This window comes from Odontomachus brunneus, unplaced genomic scaffold (genome assembly GCF_010583005.1).
Source record: "Odontomachus brunneus isolate Ranch 3 - 2012 unplaced genomic scaffold, Obru_v1 Obru_scaffold_183, whole genome shotgun sequence".
NCBI classification, from domain to species: Eukaryota; Metazoa; Arthropoda; class Insecta; order Hymenoptera; family Formicidae; genus Odontomachus; species Odontomachus brunneus.
Genome location: NW_022639633.1, coordinates 364,476 through 387,195, shown reverse-complemented (window position 1 = coordinate 387,195; position 22,720 = coordinate 364,476). Strand labels below are relative to the sequence as shown.

At 38.9% G+C, this 22,720-nt stretch overlaps 2 protein-coding genes across 4 annotated transcripts in view; both read left to right on the top strand.

Annotated features, from left to right (window-relative positions):
• The window catches only part of LOC116851634 (pituitary homeobox x), a 166,652-nt gene that overhangs the window by 61,072 nt on the left and 82,860 nt on the right, over positions 1 to 22,720 (top strand). The gene's annotated exons all lie outside the window — the stretch shown is intronic.
• The window catches only part of LOC116851635, a 19,328-nt gene continuing 5,786 nt past the window's right edge, over positions 9,179 to 22,720 (top strand). For 2 of the 3 annotated variants that reach the window (XM_032831254.1, XM_032831253.1), the window contains exon 1: positions 13,105 to 13,403. The gene's annotated coding sequence lies outside the window, so the exon portion shown is untranslated. Of the gene's footprint in view, positions 9,348 to 13,104; positions 13,404 to 22,720 lie in introns of those variants that run through there. The other variant, XM_032831255.1, reaches the window with a different exon arrangement.

Below are 22,720 nucleotides of genomic sequence, written 5' to 3'. Positions count from 1 at the left end.
GTGGAGCGGAGTGCCGGTGAGCGCGTGTAACCGTCGGTCGTGCAAATAGCTGCCGTTATCTAACAAACCGCGATTTACACTCGAGAGCTGCTCGCACACGAGAGAGCCGGGGCGCTTCGCGATGAAAGGGAAATTCTACCTTCTGCCCCGCTTCGCGATCCGCGGAGATCACGATGCGGTTCCGGTCGTTGATCCGAAGTGTTCTCTCCCGCCCATGGTAGGCGAGCGATCAGCTGCAGTTCACCCTCCCCGCGTGCCGCCGCCGCCGCCGCCGCCGCTGGCCGAGAGCGCGAGCTACTACTCTCGGCTCCACCGCTCACCTTCACCTCGTCTCTTACTCAACGATCGCGCGGGCCCCCGAGTCTCTCTACCCCCGTTGCATAATCGCCGCGCACAATCATTACCGAGTCGAATCGTCACTCGAGCGGAATAAGTGCGCACGAGAAGCCGGCACGTTACGAGCGCCTCGTCGTCGTCGTCGTCGTCGTCGTCTTTGACGTTCCCGTAGTCGTCGCCGTGGTCATCGTCTTGGTCGTGGTCGTGATCGCTGTCCTCGTCGCCGAGTGCGAAGTTCGCAATGATCCAAATGAACTCGCGACATTTGAAATGGACGTTGGGGTCTCGAACCGGTTAATGTCGGTCGGTAACCGGTTAATCTCCGGTTACTTCAATTTTGGTAACATGCATACGCATTCGCGCACACGCGCGCGCGAAGAGATGCAAGTATCTTACGTCAACCGGAACCATGAAAACACGGGCGCACCAAATCATACGATACGAGTTTCGAAGAAAACGAAGCGAAAGCGAAAGTTACTGCGTTGTAACTTTATTCGCTTTCCGTGAGTATACGCTTTCGAGATTTCCCGAAATTGGCCTTGTACTTTTCGCGCTTGGATCGTCGCAGTGTTATCTAGTAGGTGCTTTCAGCATTTTAGAGCCTATAGAGAATTGTCGCGTCTACGTTTCATAAAGATAAAATGAAAATTGTCGGGAAAAAGTCGGATGATGCCGGCAAAAATACCGATGTGATAAGCCTTAATTGACACTCTGAGTAAATAACGAAACAACAATATTACAGGGACATACGTTCTTGTGTCTAATTTACACAAGTTTTTGCTGTGTTCCCGGGTATCTGCCGTCATGGAGACCATATTAAATCGTGACGTCGAAACGAGAAATGATACGCTAAAAATTCTTGCGAGCCATTTTCAAATAAAGAGATATTTGGATGACAGTACATTTGAGATTGCTTGAGCACATTTGTGAAATACTCCAAGAGGAAACTATCCCTTTTTCTCTTGACAATCAATAAATAAGTGTAAAAACTAACGTAAGATGCAATCTTCCTCTTTAACCTCCCGACTTATTACATGATCCTGATCAAATTGATCCCAATCAATTATTTGGTTTGTGTAAGGCGATGTTATCGTATCCTAATCATCAATAATCCTTATTGTTAACTTCGTAAGTGGTATGCTCGCTAAAGTTTCGCGATAAAATGTTAAATTACTTTTGATTTGTTTCAACTATAGTATAACTCTATGGTATTACTATATTTTTAACTCATAACAAATATAAATTAAATATATTATGTATATATTAAAATATATAATAAAATATATATAAGTAAATATATTCTATTTTTAAAGAATTTTTAAAGAAAATAGCGAGAAACAAAAAAAGAATCTAGATATTAAATATCTAGAAATTAAATATATCTAGAAATTAAATATATTATGTATATATTAAAATATATAATAAAATATATATAAGTATATATATATAAAATATATATAAATATATATAAATATATATAAGTAAATAGATTCTATTTTTAAAGAATTTTTAAAGAAAATAGCGAGAAACAAAAAAAGAATCTAGATATTAAATATCTAGAAATTAAATATATTATATATATATATATATATATATATATATATATATATTAAAATATATAATAAAATATATATAAGTAAATATATTCTATTTTTAAAGAATTTTTAAAGAAAATAGCGAGAAACAAAAAAAGAATCTAGATATTAAATATCTAGAAATTAAATATATTATATATATATATATATATATATATATATATATATATTAAAATATATAATAAAATATATATAAGTAAATATATTCTATTTTTAAAGAATTTTTAAAGAAAATAGCGAGAAACAAAAAAAGAATCTAGATATTAAATATCTAGAAATTAAATATATTATATATATATATATATATATATATATATATATATATTAAAATATATAATAAAATATATATAAGTAAATATATTCTATTTTTAAAGAATTTTTAAAGAAAATAGCGAGAAACAAAAAAAGAATCTAGATATTAAATATCTAGAAATTAAATATATTATATATATATATATATATATATATATATATATATATTAAAATATATAATAAAATATACATAAGTAAATATATTCTATTTTTAAAGAATTTTTAAAGAAAATAGCGAGAAACAAAAAAGGAATCTAAATATTCTCAGTCCTGTTGCCTTTCAGACATGATGACCTCTCTTGCATATCTATGGTGTACGTTGGTTACACACAGATGTAGACGGGCCCCTACAGTTTAACGCTAATGTAATTCCGAACGGCTAATATAGAGAGATGTTCTTGGCAAAGATATTCTCGGTGGTTTCGCCGTTGCCTTCCAAGAAATACTAGACGAGAAACTAGATATGCTTATTAAAAAAAACACCGCCTTGAAGGCAATCGCGCAGTCGTTTTAAATCACCAATGAAGAGGTTAATAAGGTCCTGATTACCATGCTGCGTTGCATGACTTATCAGGACCCGATAACAGCACCTCACACAGCCAGATAACTGATTGAAATCAATCTGATCAGGATTGTGGGGTAAATCTTTAGTCGGGCTTTCCTCATGATTTTGTCACGTTAATTTTACGGCTATTTATTGACTGTCAAGGAGGAAGGATAATGTTTCGGGAACATTTTGCAATTATGCTCAAACGTTTTCTCATCAACAAGTATCATCATTCCTACTCCTTCATATTCTTTTTTATGTTCTACTCTTATCTACCTATATCGATATATTTTTATTCGTAAATGGCACGCGCAAGGATTTTGAACGTACGTTTCCTCGCTCTCCTAATGTCATAAATCAAGAGTTGTCCGCGACGAGACATCAAGAGTCTCAAAACTCCGCGGTGTTGGAACGGTATTGTCAAGAAAAGAAGTTGTACTTCTTACAATGTGTATTTCACGTAATTGGGGGCACTCCCACGTCCGTATTATCAATGCAAAAAGAGACGATTCTTCCTGCTTTTCTCGTGAATTTTGCAAATAGCGAGCGCGCGAGTCTCGTGTTTGTCCGTTTGCGCGTCTCAGGGTTAAGATCGTGCCGATACACCGGAAAGCGCCATCACGCGCGCGCTTATCGACGCGTATCGTTTAGGTGTCAACTGTCAAGGACTTGGCCTTATCATTTTTCCGGGTGTTGGGTGGTTCATTAGGCTCGCTCGTGTCAGCAAAAATACTAGTGTTTTTTTATGCCGACACTTTCGCGTATCTTTGCCGCCGCCGTCGCTGCTGATGACGGCGGCGGCATCGGCGGCGGCGACGACGACGATGGGAGCCGCGTCCTTGCGCGGAGTGAACGTTGAACCCCGCCGATGAGAGAGAAGTGGCCACGCAGCCTCTCGACATCTCGCTTTTCTCGTGAATCATCCGTCGCTCGTGTGCGTAGTATCTAGAGTCGATTGCTGTGCGATCGTTCCGGGTCGCGATATAGATATAATAAAGTAATGCGAAGCACGCCTGAATGACGATAGCGCGAGGCGTTGCGTTACCATTTTTCATTGAAAATCCGAAGGAATCGATGTAAGCAACGCCGTCGAATTCATTTGAGGTCTCATGATTCTGTCACGTCAATTTCAGTGTTAATTTCACGATTATCTGTTGGCTGCCATAAGGGTAGTTTTCGGAGCACTTTGCAAGCACGCTGAAGCAATCTCTCGAGTGTTCCTCCGTACCAATATTTCTCTATTTGGACACAATACGCAAGAATTTTTGGCTTGCGTTTCCTCGCCTCCGTGACGTCATTAATTAATTTGGCGTCGGGGCGATTAACTCCGCTGAAACGCAAAAATCGCGTGGCACTCGGGAAAACGGAGACTCGCCGGAGACGCGTCGAAAAATTTGTAGCGCGGTCAACAATGTTAAGACAGACAAATATCCCCTATCCCGCGTTTGATATCTCGGATATCGTCGCGCCACAAAATTTCACGCTACCTCGCCTCTCGAATTCCAGGGAATCTTGAAGCCGTTGACGTACGCAAGAGAACACTTAACCCTATCAGCATAGTCTTCAACGCTGAGAATCGACCTGCGTGAGGGAAGCAAATGCTCGTTGATTTCTCGAGTAGAGTGGAAAGAACCGGTAGCAATCGAATTTGAACGTAATGGAAATTATACTGTCAACGAAAACATGTTTTGATCGCGGACCACGGTCGCCGTACCGTCAATATCGTCAAACACTTTTTCGTTTGATCTGCGCGCGATGTATATTATGTCTTTCCTTGAATGAGTGAGAGAGAGAGGGGGGAAGGGAAAGAGAGAGAGAGAGAGAGAGAAAGAGATTACGATCCCCCTTGAATAACATGTTACGCTCGAAATAATTATACGCGCCTCGTCATCCTTATCGTCTCTCTATTTGCTTAGATAGTTGACTCGCAAGTTATCATGATTAAATTTATGGTCACCCTAACAAATACATAGTGTTATGTTAATAGAACGGATAAGAACGTTGGACTCATTTCTCTCCCGTTGCTCGCTGTGTAAGGAAAAAAAGCCCGCTACAAAGAAGTATAAAAACAATTAAGAACCAACTTGAATTGCGTAACGCTGACTTGAAAAGGAGGTCGGTCGAGTGTCGCCTGGAATTGACCGTTACCTATGGCACTTTTCCTTTTTTTTTCTTTGTATGAATTTGTTAGCAGAACGCTCTCGGGCAGCAAGAATTTAGATAGGAAAGGTATTTATAGCGAGCCCCACGTAGAAAGCTGAAGCCAATCGCTAATCACAGTTAGGTAAGCGCGGCTGTGCCGATGCAACAGCTTTAAATTAAGCAAAGTGACTTGTAAACTTCAATTGAGTGAAGAGTGGGTGATATTTCCTGACGTAAATCCGCAACCGAAAAAGAAAGCTGGATTGTCGTTAATCGCTCTGTAATTCCACATTGCATAACGACGGTCCAATTAACGCACGCGCGCGAACAAACGGCGTGAACGTAAAAGAAGATTCTACGCGCAAATGATTTCGAGTTATCGAAGTCTGGTATACGCGACACCATCGACCCGCTACGACACCCGATTAAAAACGTCTAGCTTTATCCCGTTTTATCGCATTTTATCCTGTAGGTCTTGCGGGCCACAGCATCATCTCCGGGGATTTCACGAAATATTTCTCGGATTGACGATCATTGTAGTATCTCCTCGATTAAATAAACAACAAGATTAGCTCGGCATCGGTAATTCTCTACTAAATTCGAATTACTTCAACAGTATTAATACCTGCATGTGACAGCTCGAACTGTCAAAGAAACCGCGCAGAGAATGTCATACTGTATACACAGAACTAGATAATAACTAGCTGAGCAATTAAAAGTTAAATTAAAAATTTAATAAGTCTTAACTCATTTATTTTACTCTCAGTTATTTTGAAAGGCATTGCCTTTAACTTATTTATACCTGTTTTTATATAAGTTAGTTAATCATTTCGGGCTGCTTACCCTTAATATAAATAAGGAAAAATCCAAAATATCACTAACAAAATTTTTTTCTTTTCCTGAGCGCCAAAATATTAGCGCTCTTTTACATAGAATCCTGAGCTCAAAACTATTTCGGTATTTTTTTATAAAATATTGCTTTTCCATTGCTTCATGTAAATTAATCCTATAATTAAAAAATTAATTATGTAAAAAACATATTGTATTATAATCAACTTCTCTAATTTTAATAAAATGACTAAATTTTAACTAAACTTTTAATTAAATTAGGTGTTGCTTGTATAAGTTTTAACTTAACCCAGTTAATTTTATAAGTCTTTAACTTTAAACTCAATTTATATAATTAAAGAAGTGTGTTAACTTATTCAACTTTGACCACTTTATAATATGTATGTATTATAAATGATGAATTTTTCATATTGTAAGTACGTAGTCTCTCTGTATTTTTTAGAATGTTCAAAAATATACTGCAAAGAATGATTATCATACATCTGCTCAGAAACTTGAGAAAGACGAATCTTGAAGGAAAATTAAATTTTAACCCTCTATTGCCCAAATTAATTTTTCATGTTTAAACAATTTTTCACATAGGATGTTTAAAATTAAAGCACTTAACACATATAAGGTGAAATTTTATTTTTCTAATTTTTTATTTTCCCAAAATAAGAAATAAGGTTTGTGATTCTAAGGTCACGTTGGGCAATTATTATCGCTGCCAACATACTACCAATATGAATGTTGTTCCTATCTTAATCGATGTGACGTGATAGTCACAATATGGCTGCCTTTTTTATGTAAGCAGCCATATTGTGACTTTCACGTCACATCGGTCAAGACATTCATATTAAACAACATTCATATTAAATAATGACATAAATAATGATGTAATAAATGTGATAAATAAATAATGGTAAAACTGTATTGTGATTTCAGAGTCATAGTGGATAGTTAAATGAATTTTGCAAGTTTGAAGAGCTAGTTATGTCGAACTTCTCGTTTCTCAAAACGTTCATCCGGCAATTATCGAGACGCTACCGATCGACAGGTCGATGACGAGCGCGAAGCAGCGGGCTGGAGTGACGGGGCGCATCGTTATCGTTATCGACGCGTTCTGGCAAACACCGCTGATCTCGTCGCGCGCGCGCGCGCACACGCTCGAGATCGCTGCGAGAAAATATATACAATTGTTATCACGCGCGTGGCGTATGAGAATAACGACGCGTGTTTATGGGTGGTACGATGGTTGTGCCGGCCAATGGGACCGGTCGTCGCGATGCCTTACCCCCGTACACGTGACCCCGCGAACGGCTACGTCATTATCGCAGTTGACCCCGGCGGGAAAAATAATACGCGATATTTAATAACGCCTACCAACTGAAACACGCCATCATATTTTGTACATGCTATCAAAATGTGACGTGCCCTCACGGGCCGATTATCTCGACGTACCGTAAATTATCCGAATCACCGCGAGCTTCGCCTCCACGTGGCGCGACTTAGGGATGCCCGCAGCACTTTCGACTCGAATCAGGATGTATGTAACTAGCACAGATTTTTTTCACGAACTCAATGCGTAATATTGTGTAGGAAGAGCCTACTTGAGTTATACTCAATTACTCAATCGGATTGTTAAGAGGTTTTCAAAAACACTATATTAAATGTATATATAATGAAAAATATTTGTAATCGCTTTTAATATTTGATAAAGTCTCCAGTTCATTTCTTAGGACTATCCACGGAACGTGTATGAGATTAGAGACTAAATATACGTCAGCAATAAATATGAATTTTACAGAACACAATTAACATTTAAGGAAAAAGTACATTTTGAAAGTCTAAAAATAGGTTTTCGTAAATTTTTTTTACAAAAATTGTAAAAGAGATTTATTTGAAATTTCCTACATATAACATTATAAATCTGAACTGTATACATTAATTTTTCCATGTAAAAATGTTGATAAAATATATATGATTAAAAATATAGAGTATTTCCGGAAAAGAATCCGAACGTGTACATGATATATCGACCATCAAAAATTTACAAAATATAAAGTAGTTTACAAAATAATAATGATTTCTCTCTATAGATAAATGATATGATTCCTTTAGCAAGTTTCATGACCTAATGGACACTTAAATCTAGACATCTTATAGAATTACATACAAAAACACTTAGAATACATTAAAAATAGAATTTTACTTTCAGGAAACACCTTTTCTTAAATCTGTGCCAAATTAGGCAAACAGGCCATTACTTCGATTATTGCCCTTTCCAACCTGTGCTCCATCTCAGATAATCGACTATAACTTCCTTTTTGAAATTTCTTTATGAAAATTTAAGGACTTAAAGATATATACTTTCAGAATAAAAAACCACCCATTTTTTGACCCATTAAAGCTATTTCCCTCCTTAAATAAAAAAACATTCGATATATTTTATATTTTTTAATTTAAATTTGTAATTAAAATATTTTTTTCTAAAATAATATTTTTTTCTAAAAATAATTAAAATACTAGAAATATTTTACACTTAAAATAGTATTTTCTGAAAGTAACTTAAACTAATTAAATGAAATATTTTCCTAATTAAATAAAAAAAATTGGTTAATAAATTTTCAGTTTTTCATTATGCCTTTGTAATCTAATTCTTTTATTGTATTAAAAAGTGATAGAAGAACGCATATATCATGAAAGACAATTAAAAATAAAAGACATACTCAGGAGCCGCTATAGATGTCGCTATTATACAAATTCGCTTTAATATTACTTTCTGTTTCACAAGAAAGCGAAACCGACAAAGTTGGAAACATGTATAAATCTGTCGTTTGACTTCGTATAATTTATAATAACTGTTTTAGAACCTTTTTATTTATTCAATATTAACATCTGTGAATAAAAAAGCAAAACTATAAATAATTTAATTAAAAAGTTTAATATCAATGTCAATGTGTATGTGGGTATAACCTTCTAATAAATTTTAATGAGTATTATATTTTATGTAAGCAAAACTCTAAACTTTCAATAGAAATATTTTTAAGTTATTATAATTCCATATTTATTTGTAATTCAGAATAAATAACTTCGACAGGTAACACATATATTTTTACATTTTACTCTAAACTAACTCACTATGATAACTTCATCACCAACAGCTGATCATGTCGAAAACAAATAGATTCGTTTATCTTACTTTAAACACAAAAATTTACCTACAGCTGAGATTTTCTTATCTCATAGTATCTCTTATAGTATCGGTACTTGATACTTTACCGGCTGAGCGCGAGTACCGAGCATCGATATTTGAACATTCCCGGGCAGAGAAGCAGGTTTAAACGTTATCCATCGTAGAGAAGGATTCAAGTTCCGAAAGTGTCAATAAGATGGAACACGGAAAGTATTCCAGCCGCTTTCTCTGTGAAAGTAATATTGATATAACTTTGTAGCTATATGGAAGTGAAATGTTTGATCTGTTACCGAGGAAACTATCCCTCAAGCATTTTTATCACAGTGCCACATTCGTGTTGTGCCGCTTATCGTAGTAAAGAAACGTCCGAAATCATCTTCCTCGCTTATAGGTAATGTAATGTACACTTCATTGAAGACAATTGATATTGATCTGTTCTTCTTTTATTTCTTTTCTTTACATTGATTATATCCGGGTTAAGTAATTAATATTCTGATTTTACCTTCGTCCTTTGTGCCAAAATTACTAAGCAACAAATTGGCTCATCATTCACGTTTTTAATACAAATATTCTTGCAATAGAAATCACATCTTCTTTGTCGCCAATATAAAATATCCCCGAAGTAATAAGGCATGACGTTAGCTCTTATGAACAGATCCCTAATTCGAATTTATAGTGCATGTGGAACTTATAACGCGCCATTTTTCCTCTTAATCATCCTTAACACCATTTTCAAACTTTCTTCTTTTCTACGAAAATTCGATCGACTCATTGGAACTCCTGCATTCGTTCCAACGACTAGTTTTCACATGTTCTCTGAAGCGGGAGTGTTAAAGTTGCAATTACGACTACATTCGCAGTCGCGGACGGGTCCTTGGGTTTGAATTGCGTGCCTTCATTTCGAATTTACGCGCATCACCGTATGGCGTCATCGCCGACGGCGCAGCCGAAAGTGGGTTTATCGGCGGCGATCGTATTCCTTATCGCGACTGCTGCGAGCAAGCAAGTCCCACAGGTGAAATGATCAAAGTTCGCTAGGTGCCGCGCCACTCGTGCCTGTCCGCGTCAATTTTCACGTAATATGTCACGTAGGAGGTACGGAATTGCCGGGGGCGTCTTTGATCTTCCAGAGCCCGCCCGGCCCCTTCGGGCCCCGTGTCCCTGTCCACCTTCCGAAAACCCACCCTCCGAGTCACGCGCCACGTATGCGCCGAGGCGAGGGTGGCCAAATCCAATTTTATTGTTTGCACGCTTAGGTGCAGCCGAATTACACGATTCTAAGCGTGACGCGGAAATTCGCCACTCTTCCCGGCGTAACCTGCGAGTGGGAGATGTGCGCAGAATTTTCTTGCTCCAGCTATCGAATTATTTAACGATGCTTTTGTGAGCCGAAACACGTGCTCGTCGCAGAAGCTGGAAACGAATCGTGTAGTCTATATTTCGTACCAACTAATTTCTACCTTTCGGTACGATATCGAGCATTCGTTTCGGGCATTAACATGTAAATGGCATCGCGGTTACGTCAAACGTCGATATCTTCTAGTGCAAACACGTACATAATCGCATTGATACTCAATATTAATAATCTTTTGGGGGTTAATCTTTCCGAATTTTTTCTCCCTCCAAGAATAATATTCCGCTTGACATTCTGCAGTAATTGACTATTCTGCATTTTATATGTACTATTTATATTTTTGGAACTGAAATATGCTATTAAAAAATTTGTTATGTTTCTGGCAAAATTTATTATATTCCTTAGCAAAATTAACCTTACTGACTATCTATTTCTGCACTACTATAGAAACATAGTAAAGTTGAAAAGAATTTATATATTGAGAGAAGAAAATAGTTTAACTAACTAAAGTTATATAGCTATTTTTTACTCCAACCGTATTTCTTGTAATAAAATGGTAATAATAACAAGCATATGAAATTATTATCACTAACATTATAGTAGAATTTAGTAAAAGAATAGTCTTCTTGACTATAAATTGTAGTAATTATTTCTTTATATGATTATAGTTATAAATACTAAACATTTTTTACTCAGAAAGAGAAAGAGAGAGAGAGAAAATTATAATATTTTTTTTTTTATGTATCCATTAAGAATCTACTCGAGATTTGAATTAAATATTCACAGAATGATTATCTCCAAACTCTGCGATTAAAGTTAATTGACAGAGTTACCAACTGAAATTGCTATCTGAGAAAAAATTGATAGAGAGAAGAGTTAGAAATTTCAGTTGGTAACTCCGTCAGTTAAACCTCCGTTAACTTTACCCAGAAGTTTGAGAAAGTCACTCTCACTCTCGTGATTCTGAATAGCAGTATTTTCGCTAACCCTTCGAGTGAGATTTTACTAAGAGATTTAAAAAGCGCTCGAGTGTGTGTTAAATTAAAGAACGAATTAAAGAATTAAAGAAATAGTACGGGAAACGAAAGCGAGAAGAATCACAGAAGAGCGACTTGCAGATTCGTACTTCGCAGAGGTCGTAGATCATTCCATTGTGCTAAAGGGGGTGTGTACACACATTATAACAGAAACATAATGGCAAACGCTGATGTGTACACACAGTGGGGAAAGCGGCGACACAGAGTGTGCGGTGTTTGGTCTCCATTAATTTCGGATCGACTGGATGGTTACTGCAGGCCACCTCTTGTATCTCTCTCTTTTTTTTATGGAGCCATATGTCTACCATGCGTCGCGTCCCCGCGCTCATTTGTCAGCTCGCAATCTGCCGCTCCGTTGCGATTTGATGGCGACAGTCAAAACACATGGACCGTTTTTCCGCAAACTGCAAACACGACGCGCACTCGTGCCGTTGGAATCTTGAAATTTCAAGCTTGTAACTCAAAGAAATAAATGAAAACAGTCAGTGGTTTTGCAAAATTTTCGGGAATATGTTCCCCGTTTCCCAATTTATCCAATTAATCTTAATAGTAACACCAAACGCCTCCTGGACGTACTGGTATAAATTTCATTCTAATTTACTTCCAAGAGCTCCTTCAAAATTATACATGAAAATTACGTTAAAAGTAAAACACAGAAAAAACCAATCATTACTCACGATATGTGATTTCATAAATTCTAAATCAATTTTTTTATAAATACACGTCCAATACATAAATGATAAAAAAAGAAAATTCAAGAAACGTGAATCGAAACATACCCAGACAATGTGATCGATAGATCAAAGCTTAAAATTCAAATTTAACGTTTCTAGAACCATTCTAGAGCCTGTATTAATAATTGTTACTTGAAACTTGGCTTAAGTTAGAGGCTGAAATACTCAGATTTAAATTTAGAGTTGAGTATGATCTTCTCAACGGAATCGTGATTACAAATGTTGTGTTATCACACACATTATATGATCCAAAGAAAAGACTCAAGTCTAAATTCAGATCTGATTATTTCACGATTATTTCAGACTAACGTGAGACAAGTTTCAAATAAGGACTATTGACACAGATCTTCTACGTCTACAGAGACATACATCGCAGCGTGTGCATACTTTCCCGAAATGAAGTCCGGTATTCTCTCGACACGAACAAATGAAACGATACAACCCCTCGATATCAATAAGCCAATGGACCGTCGCAGCCGCACCGTCATCATCTCGCGGGCGAAAGATCGCGTAATGTACGAACGGTGACGTAGAAAATTACGGCGCTATTCCTAGGAGAAGAGTCGAAGGGGGCAGGGGTATTTTTCGCGGGAAATACCGAAAGGGCGAGAAGGGTAGGCATCCATCCCCACGGTGCGTATAATATCAATGGACGATGGCTGGGTGGCGATGATCGCGTCACATTAGCAGTCGAGCGTTCTATGAGCGACTGCCGCCACGTACATGTGTGTGTGTGTGTGTGTGTGTATGTGCATGTAGAGTCCTGTGGCGCACATACACATATATCCCGACGGTGGCGGCGTCACCCCAACCGCGGTGTGCCTTCGGATGTAAAATAAACGACGCCTAATTATACGCGGCCCGTCTGCGTGAAAAGAGCCGAGCGGCGGAAGGGCCCCCGGCCGCGGTGCGCAAGTGCGTGCGAAGGTGGCCGCCTGCTTAATGGGATTACGAAATTACAATTTAGATTGATCGTCCCGCGCGGCGATATTTATGAGCCGGCAAGCGGGGCGAGGGCGCGCGATATTTCGATACTACTTCCGCGGTATTGATACCTCTCGCCGGCTGAATGATCCCTTCTTATCGTGGTCGCGCCAGATAACGTCCGCTGAATTTATGACAGGTCTTCGAGAACGCGCTGTCTTCTTTTGTTTCGCCAACCACGATGATTAGTTGAGTCATTTTTGTTCTGAGTAAGTGTTTTATATCTTTTCGCTGCGGCGCGCTTCCACGGAAAACCATTGTACGGCAAGTTATTCGCGTGTCAATCGTCGATACGCAGCATCAAAATCACGGCGCTATGCGGCTAGTTTAAGGAGGTTGTAAGTAAAATGAGTTTGTTAAAAAAACTTATTGAAACTAGTACTACATATAAGTATATGAGATATTATCTCATTGCTTGTGCAATTAGAAAAAGATTGATCATTTGAGATATTTTAAACTAAGTTTGACACTTTTCACGAGCATGCTGCAACATGGTCATTTTATCCCATCTCTGGGTCAAGTTGGCCAGCAATTCGGGAAAGAAGGCCATATATAAAATATCCTGACTAGTCATTTCGAGGTCTCCGCGAGAGGTCTCCACAGACTTACCGACCTTTAAATATGGGCCAACTTTACCTCGCCCGCCCATATATCCAATTTCAATTATTTTATGAATAAAGATTACTTTTATTACCCGAAACAATATACTATACACTTGCAGAAAACTTCATTTTAACTTATAACATGTCACTTAAATTTATATATGTATTCATTCGCGATCAGAAATAATTAAAAATTTCGAGATGCTCGAAATTACTTGACTGTTCCTAAATCAATTTCTCCTATTTTTTAACTATTTTCTAATATTTTTCTGATTTTAATAAAACTCAATAAAAAAACATCTGTTCTAAAAGGAATGTTTTGCGACTTTGTTTTCACTGTTTCTCTCAAGATAAATACAGAAAAAACAAATGAGCAATATACCCCTGGAGCCAACTAAATCCGGTTTTCTCTATATCTGCCACTTACAAATAAGAGGCTACTGTTTTGGGACAGTATATAAACGACTCTCGCAGCGAAAAAGTTAAAAATCTAGAGACAAGACTGTTTAGCGTTTCGTGTCCGCTGGAATTTACAAGAACTCTCGGCGAGATCATATTTGACATTTCATAAGTCGATGTGACACGCACCGGGACGCGCTCACTACAAGTATTTCTTTCTTCTCGCGAGTGCTCCCTTTCGAAGGACAAGTGTTTGTTATCGAGTTTCGTATTTTTTGCGGAAACGTGCGCAAAATGTCGCTGCACGGCGACGACTTCGACATCTGGATGTAGCCCGTAATATATGGAGGTGTCCGCGTAGCCGCGCTCGTATTTTTTTCCCAGCTTCGTGGGCTGCCAAGGGGGTGGCACGCCGTGGGTGTGCCGGGCGATGATTAATTAGCGTTTGATGAATATGTATGAGAGAAAGGCGAGCGACGACTCCGCTGTACGTATACACGCGCGTATACGTACGCGCGACGGCACGCAAACACGCGGGGATGTACGTAACGCGCGCACACGCTACGCTGTCGGGCATATATCCCTCGCGTTACAATAGCGTTCCCAACCCCCCTTCGCACACCTCGCTTCAACCCCCGACGTCGCTCCGTGTTTCACCTCGGCGGATTCTGCGAGTCCTCCGTGAGCTGTTTAACGATTCGTTGCCTGCACGAGGTAACGCCGGTTAACGTTACGCACGATGATCTACGCCGTCTCTGTAAATTCGCACGAAAAAAAAATCACGTCACCGCGGGGCGATGAAAAACGCGTCGGCGGGAAATAGTCTCGCCTTCTGCGCGTAGGTGATCGTTAATGGCGCGTGAAAAATACTACGGAGAAACACAGCCGGCACTTTCAATCGTTCGGATGAAAAATATCGCGCGTGGAACGCCATGCAAATACAAGCGACGCTTGGCAAGGATATTCTCCAAATTTCCTGGGGTTAAATCGCACTCAAGGCGAGTTAAAATCCACCGGCGGCAACAGCACACTGAGAGAAATTATCCGATAAAAAATTAACAAACAAACGATATTTTCGATCAAAATACCGATGAATTTTTGTATCCAATCAGGAAACATCCGATGAGAAATATTTATTCATAATTTTTTGATCGGTTTGTCTGATGAAATGCTATTATGATCAGAAATATCCAATTAAATTTAATCGAGCATAAAAATTGATCGGAATTTCATTGGAAATATCCGCTTATTAATTTTTTATCGAATAATTTCTCTCAGTACAAAAATGCTATGACTCGGAATCACAAGGGTTTTGACTGGAACTTAGAATGGACTTTCAATGAATATTTCGATTCATTCACAGAGTGTTTCAATGATGTGGAATACATTGGATTACTCTTCAATTTTGAGTGAAAATTCTTTCACTTGATTCGGAGTGAAAGAATTAACTCTCTACGAGTGGAAAGTCACTCGACTTCAAAATGACTTAACGAACACACTGCTCTCCGAGTGACAATTTATTGCGAAGAAATCTAGAGCGCAATAAAATATTCGCATATGTAACACAAATATTTGCATATATTGCATAATAATAATACTTGACATTAACATATTTTGCACAGTTTACCATTAGACGTATATGTGCGATATTATTATTATTATTTTTAGAACAATTATCGAAAAGAGGTCGAAGGCGGGCGCGCGTGAAATTTAGAGCTCATCGTGCAAATATGTCGGGTGCAGCGCGCGCGATTTACTCTGGAAATTATTTGGTAATCATTACAATTGAAAATTAGTAATCGTGTTTTATACGGCGCAGCGCGGAGTGACGGATTAAGTGCCCTTTACGTCGATATGGATATTTCCGAACGAATGAGCATTCGACGGACATCCGTCGGCGAGATACGCGTTGTTGTTTTCGTATCGGGACGAAATATCGGGCGCGGGTGGCGGTGGCGGCCGGGAGCGGGCGGGCGGGGAGGCGGGGGAGGGTCGAGGGGTTTAGATTTCGCCAAAACGCGAGGCTGAAAGGCTGCGCCGCGCGCGGATTGTTCGCGCCGCGAGGAGAACAATGCAAACAATGGCCGGAACGTAGCGCTGCGGTGAGCCCGGGCTTACGCGGCGAATACAATTACATTATGAACTCGATTACCATTTAAATGGAAACAAACGTGAAATGCTAAAATACACCGGCAGCCCCGCTCGCCACACCGCCCCCGCGCCCACGCACGAAACCGCGCAAGCGTCCCTCTCGATCATCGGTATGCAAATTGCGCACCAGCATTGTATACGGAATGCCCTGCACTTACGGAAAAAATATTTTACGCACGGATTCTTTGATTTTCTGATAAACGATTTTCCTTCGACGCCGTTCAACTAATTCTAACCGCGAAGCATGATTAGAAATTTATCTCATGATCCTGGTTAGGTTGATGTCAATTCAATCGTCTGGTTTGTATAAAACGACGTTGCCCTGATAAGTCATATAACGCAGCAACAATCAGAATTGTATGTCATGCCTTGTTAATAATAAAGATTGTTGACAATTAGGATTTTTTTAATAATCGGAATTCGATAACATTACCTTACACAAATCAAGTAACTAATTGGGCTCAATCTGATCAAGACCTTAGGATCAATTTCTAGTTAAGAAAGGCAAGCTCGCTGAATAAAAGGTCTATGAGAGAGCCAGACACAAGATAATGTTTGTACAAATAAGAATATATATTCATTAGTACAAATAAAATATATGGCACATATTTGGCTCTCATAAACGTTATACTTAGTAAATCATTATTGTGGATCTATTCTGAAAATTCATTGGAATATAAGTTCACTCCAAAAATAGAGTGACTACCGAGTCACTCAAATTCAAGTGATTTTTTACTCATAGTAAATTTACTCATAGTAAATTTTTACTCATAGTAAATTCTCCACTCTGAATGGTCGGGTAAATATCTTCACTCAAAATTAAAGAGTGAGTCTAATATACTTTATTGTCAGAAGGAACGTATTCACTCTAATCGATCGAAACATTCACTCATATAGAAACAGAATTCATTTTAAGTTTGAATGAAATATTCTTTCCTGGGATTTGGAGTAACAATATCTTCATTATCGTTTCGAGTGAAAATACCGCCACTTTTTATCCGTTTTTATTGTAAATTCCATTCCAAGAAATTAAAAAAAAATAGCTTGTAGTTTTATTAAATTAAGCCTTAATTTATTTTCCAGAAGACCACTTCCATTTATCGGTATTAGTTTATTGGTTATTCGTATTATAAATATTTGTCTATTTCGATTTTCCCGGATAAAATAATGAATAGAATTCTCTTCCTCATTCTCCCTCGAATTTTCGGCCATTCAAAATAAGATAAATTTAAGGGCATGCCAATCGGATATCATAAAAATTGATCGGAATCAATTATGTGCCAAAGTGGATGACGAACTCAAAAAATATCGATAATGTAGAGACAATCGTTAAAACATTATGTCAGATGACACAAGCTACATTCTACCCTTTCCGTATTTACTATAATTATTAATCTTATATAAATGTGTTAATCTTATATAAATGTATGCTACTTTGTTTTACTATGTTTAGCAAGAAACATAATCATACAATGTAAAAATCTGTCTGCAAACTTTTCGCATATTTCTAAGCTTCTAAATTCAATCGTAAGGATACAATAATGTTCTTTGAAATTTTCCTGAACAAAGCAAACATACATTCGATATATACAAGCTATAGAACTTATGCATTAAACAAATTTATACTAATTAACAGCTGATATCGTCGACTAAATTAGAAAACTTTCTAATTCTAATTTTTTACGAAATTGAGATACTTATTACATCCGACTTGTCTCGAAATTTTGCATTGTTTGAGAAATTTCCTATAAAATTGGAATTTTGTGAGTGAGGAGCTTTTTCTAATTTGGCCTACGATATACCAATTTTGAAATTTTGTATAGTTTTCGTCACATATTGAGCAACGCTCTAATTTTTGCACATGATTCCATTGTATAACAAGTTTCAAGTAATTCTGCGCAACCAATACGACGTAAACTTTATAGGAAAGAGTCAGTACTTCATCGGTGAAGTTTTCAAATATGGCATCCCTTTAAGAGATGTTCTAAACTGTGGAGATATACGACATGCAATAGATCGCTAGATGCCACGGTGAGGGAGAAGTGAGACGGAACGTTTAACGTTACCTATCGGCACCCCGACTCTAATTATTATGCACTTAATTTCCTAATGAAGCGCGTCGAACGAGGGTCGTGGAGAACGGCGCGCTCGTGCACTGATTTCACGGGCCACCTGTCGCACCGCCGCTTCGTCCGCCCTATTCGTTTCGTCGCATCGGTCACGCAGGGTGTAAGACATTATTCTACATGGAGGGTAAAACTGCACCGTGGAAACTGGCTTTGACTTTATCCGCGAGAATCGCACGCGGGAACTGCTACTACTTTCGCCTCGATCGCATTCGATCTCACGCTAGAACGCTTATCGATCGTTCCGTCCATCTTGACTTTCAATCCCTTGGCTCCTCATGAAAAATGATTTTGCCTCTGCACAAATATTCACAAGGAGGACATAGATTTTTGCGAAAAATCGGCATCAAATATTTTGCAAAATCCAAAGTAGTCGAGTTACGTAACATATGGGCACGCTTACAGAAAAAGTGTGAAGGTCTGCTGTGTGAAGAGTCACTGTGGAGACCTTTCGCGGAGGGCTGCAAAATAGGTAAAGTCTTTTCAGAGATTTGGACCAAAGTATACGGAGAGAACTACCTTGTATTTACAAAAGAACTATCTTGTATTCGTAATCAGAAGGAACGTCCACAAGAAACTACAAAATGTTGTTTTGCAAAAAAAAAAGTTGAAATAAAAATCGAATAACTTATTTGAATGAACATGCGAAGTGCAGCACGGGTCTATATTTTTACTTATTACAAACGTTTAAGAGTCTAAGTGCAAAATCGAGCTCCTTTCTTACTTATGCAAGGAAGATGCCAAAAAGTTTAATAAGAAAATATAATGTCAGCGAGGCAAAATATCTCAAGTTGTGCAGATACGACAGAAACTGTCGTCCAGCTGCACTAACTTCTGGCTGTTGTGTCCCTGCAAGCATAATCCCTATGCATTAATATTCAAGTGTGTATGGACATACAGCTACATATACAGAGACGGTATCTCGTGTTCTCGCTGTATGAGATCCCCAAAGTCCAACCATAATTTGCTATTGCTGACCCTTAAGGGGATGTCAGAGTACTTTCAGAAATCACAGTGTGTAAGTAAAAAAAAGTGCACCATATAGATGGCGGTAATTCGCGGATATTTTGAATTAGAGGCGTTAATTAGATGTTTTGTTAGATAGTTTTATGTTTGTTTTGGAAATTTTCGTGCTGAAAGCGCGTCAATCTAACTTCCTTTGATATTTGTTGAGCAACAAAGATATAATGACGCTATCGGAGCACGTAATCTATATATGAACATACATTAGATTTATAGTACTATATGTATACATTTACACTTATTAACATCGGTAATGTAATATCTGTGAACTATTATGTACACGACTAAACTGCTCTTTTTTACTTATGTTTTGGGAAATTTACATACACAATATTTTTTGACATATTCCCCCTAAGTTAACGTGTCCCCTCTAAGTTTCCAAACATATTTCTGAAGATTGGACGTTACTCCAATGAACAATATGTAGTGTGCTATCATTTTTTTTTGTGGTAATCACAGGACTTTGATATAAAGTGCAAATTGTCTTGGGAAATTTTAGGTTAATCAAGTTCAAAATGTTTTTTCGTTTCTAGCAAAAATATTGTGATAGCACAATATATGACAGCACTGCATTAGCATGTGTACTTTAGTGGTGCAAAAAGGCTTCTGAATCGGTGCAGTCAAAACGACATAGGACTTTTAAAATGTCGGTTGGTATTGCGACATCCCTCTTAATGAAGGATCAAAGTTATCGAGATCATGGGGTGCAGAATCATGAACAATTAGAATCTACATACTTCACGCTATGGATATGTGTAAAAGCCAAAAGGCTTAGTTCGCGGCTTTCGACGTCACGTCGAAAACGTTACCCCAGATTTCGGGTTCACGTGACAGTGCGACGGGGAGTGTCGTTTGGCCCGGGTCGGGTCGAATGTTTCCCAACAAAACCGCGCCTAGCCTTTTCCCGACTCTTTCGCCGTCATCTGTCGCCGCGCGGATACAATGCCGGTGAAACGACAAATACGTCAGATCGCGAGGAAACAAAGGGAAGAGCGCGCCGGTCGCCGGAACGCCCCTTGGACTCAATCGATTAGGAGCGTCCACCTTTTCTTCTCGCGAGAGAAACGTGGCGCAACGTTGAAACTCGCGCCCGCCACTTCAACCGACTCGATTGTGCCTCTTTTTTCTCCCAAATCGACATTCGATCGATCTCTCCCGGACGCCCGGGAGGCACCCAGGTCTCGGCCAGGTTGGAACGATCATGGAAAAAAATATCAAGAGGGAGGAAGAAACGAGTGGACGGTTCTCGACGCGACCGACTGTTCCTCTCCGCTTCTTCAGCGCAGAGCATCACCGTGGACGAGCAGACGGTCGTCGGCAAAAAGGGGGCGGCCAAGGGGTAGGTGGATCTCTCTCTCCCTCAGATAGATAGATAGGTAGGTGCGGTCAGTGTCACGAGGGCTGACAAAGGCTGACCGCCGGCAGGGACATTCAAATGGTAATCGGCACCGCGCGTCTAACGTACACCGACGCGCCCCACAGCCAGCTCCGTTTCGAGGGGGTGCGAGAGCGGGCGCACCCCTCGGCACACAGCCGAGCACATTCGCACTAGAATCAAGCCAAATATTGGCAATATCATCCCCCGGCATTGTCCCCGTCGCGACCTGCCTCCTGCCGCCGCCGCCGCCGTCGGTGGGAAACGATGTCCATTTGAATGCGCGATTCCATTACCGATGCCGGTATATCGGTCCGAGGATATTACCGGATTAGGATTTAAAGGGACGCGGGATCCCGCGCCGCAGCACAACTCGGTCATTTCTGCGAGATACGCGCCGCCAAACAGTAAACATCGCCGTGAGTTGTGCCGAAAAAAACGCCGCGGAAAGTTCGCGCGTCCTCGTGTCCCTTTCTTGTCTATGCGGATGCTGCCGAGATGTGACACCTCGAAGATATTACGGATATAAATTCGCGGCAATTTTTGCAGAGATGGAAGAGGAGAGAGGGTGTGACGCGAGACAAACATCGTGAATGGAAATTCATAACTCGAGAGTTTCCTCTGTGCAAATATGACATGCGGCACGTGTTAATGATTTTCCATCTAGAATTCGCATTGTATTTTATATGGGGAAATAATACTTGAAAACTTATTTGCGATACATAGAACAAAAGAATATTCTGGTTTAGAAAATTTACTATTGACGTTTTAAAAATAAGATTAATGTTAAAATGATGAGATTATATGGCGTTGAACAAAGATAAATTAGTCTTCAATCAAAACAAATATAGTAACACAATTTTCTCATAGAATATTACAACATTCTTGGTTATATATGTTAACATAATTTTCATTTTCTTATATATAAACAAGAATATTAATATTGTTGGTTATATGAAGATTAAGAAAATGATTGTGTTAATTTTACTATATTCGTCTTAGTTGAAGACTAATTTATCTTCGTTCAACGCCATGTAATCTCATTTTAACATTAATCTTATTTTTAAAATGTCAATAATAAAGATATTCTTCAAACAAGAATATTCTTTCTTTCTATGTATACAAAATTTATTTGCGTGCACAAATAAATTCTTTGTCACAGAAATAAACTTTATGTCTCACAAATTTATTCTCAAATGTTTCTTCTCAGCGTATGTTGAAGCAGATGATCTTCTGTAACAGATAAATTGTGTCTGTTTTTTGTCGCAACAGGACAGTAAAGATCATTACGATATCGTAGCGTGGCAATCATTAAACCCCGTCCCTAAAGAGATTCACGATATCACGATCGTTTCCATGATCACACCTCGCTCAATTAGCGCCGTCATTTCGGTCGGGGCGTACTTGATGCGCTTAGGTATGGTAGTCGCGGTAATCCGGCGCAGGTCGTTGCGCCGATTATCTCGTAAAACGTGTTGCCGGTGATCCACCGTCCGTTTGACGTTCGCGAATAGATCTGTGCGATTCGCGATCGGTGTTGATTCAGGGCGCGCAACGTCGCACGTGCGCCAGTGTAGACGCACGCAAAGCTCCCGCAACCCGAACTTCAGCACGCGCCACGATTACGCGATTACGCGATTACGCGTGTCGTCTCCCCGTCGTAGCCCGGGCTGATGCTCCGAAGGAGAGGTCGCACGAGCAATGACGCGGAAGATGATTCGTCCGCCCTTCCACCCTCCATGAGTGATCGTACGTTGCACTGTAATAAGCCCATCTGCCGGCGAATAAAAGGGTGACGATTTTCCGTCTCGCACGTTTGAAGTTTATTTAACTAATACTCACGATATTGGATCCCGGATTCAGTCGAAGTCGCGTTGCATGAGAATGTGATATCCGTAATTAATATTCATGAAAAAATTATATATATATATATATAAAAAATTATATATATATATATATATATATATATATATATATAT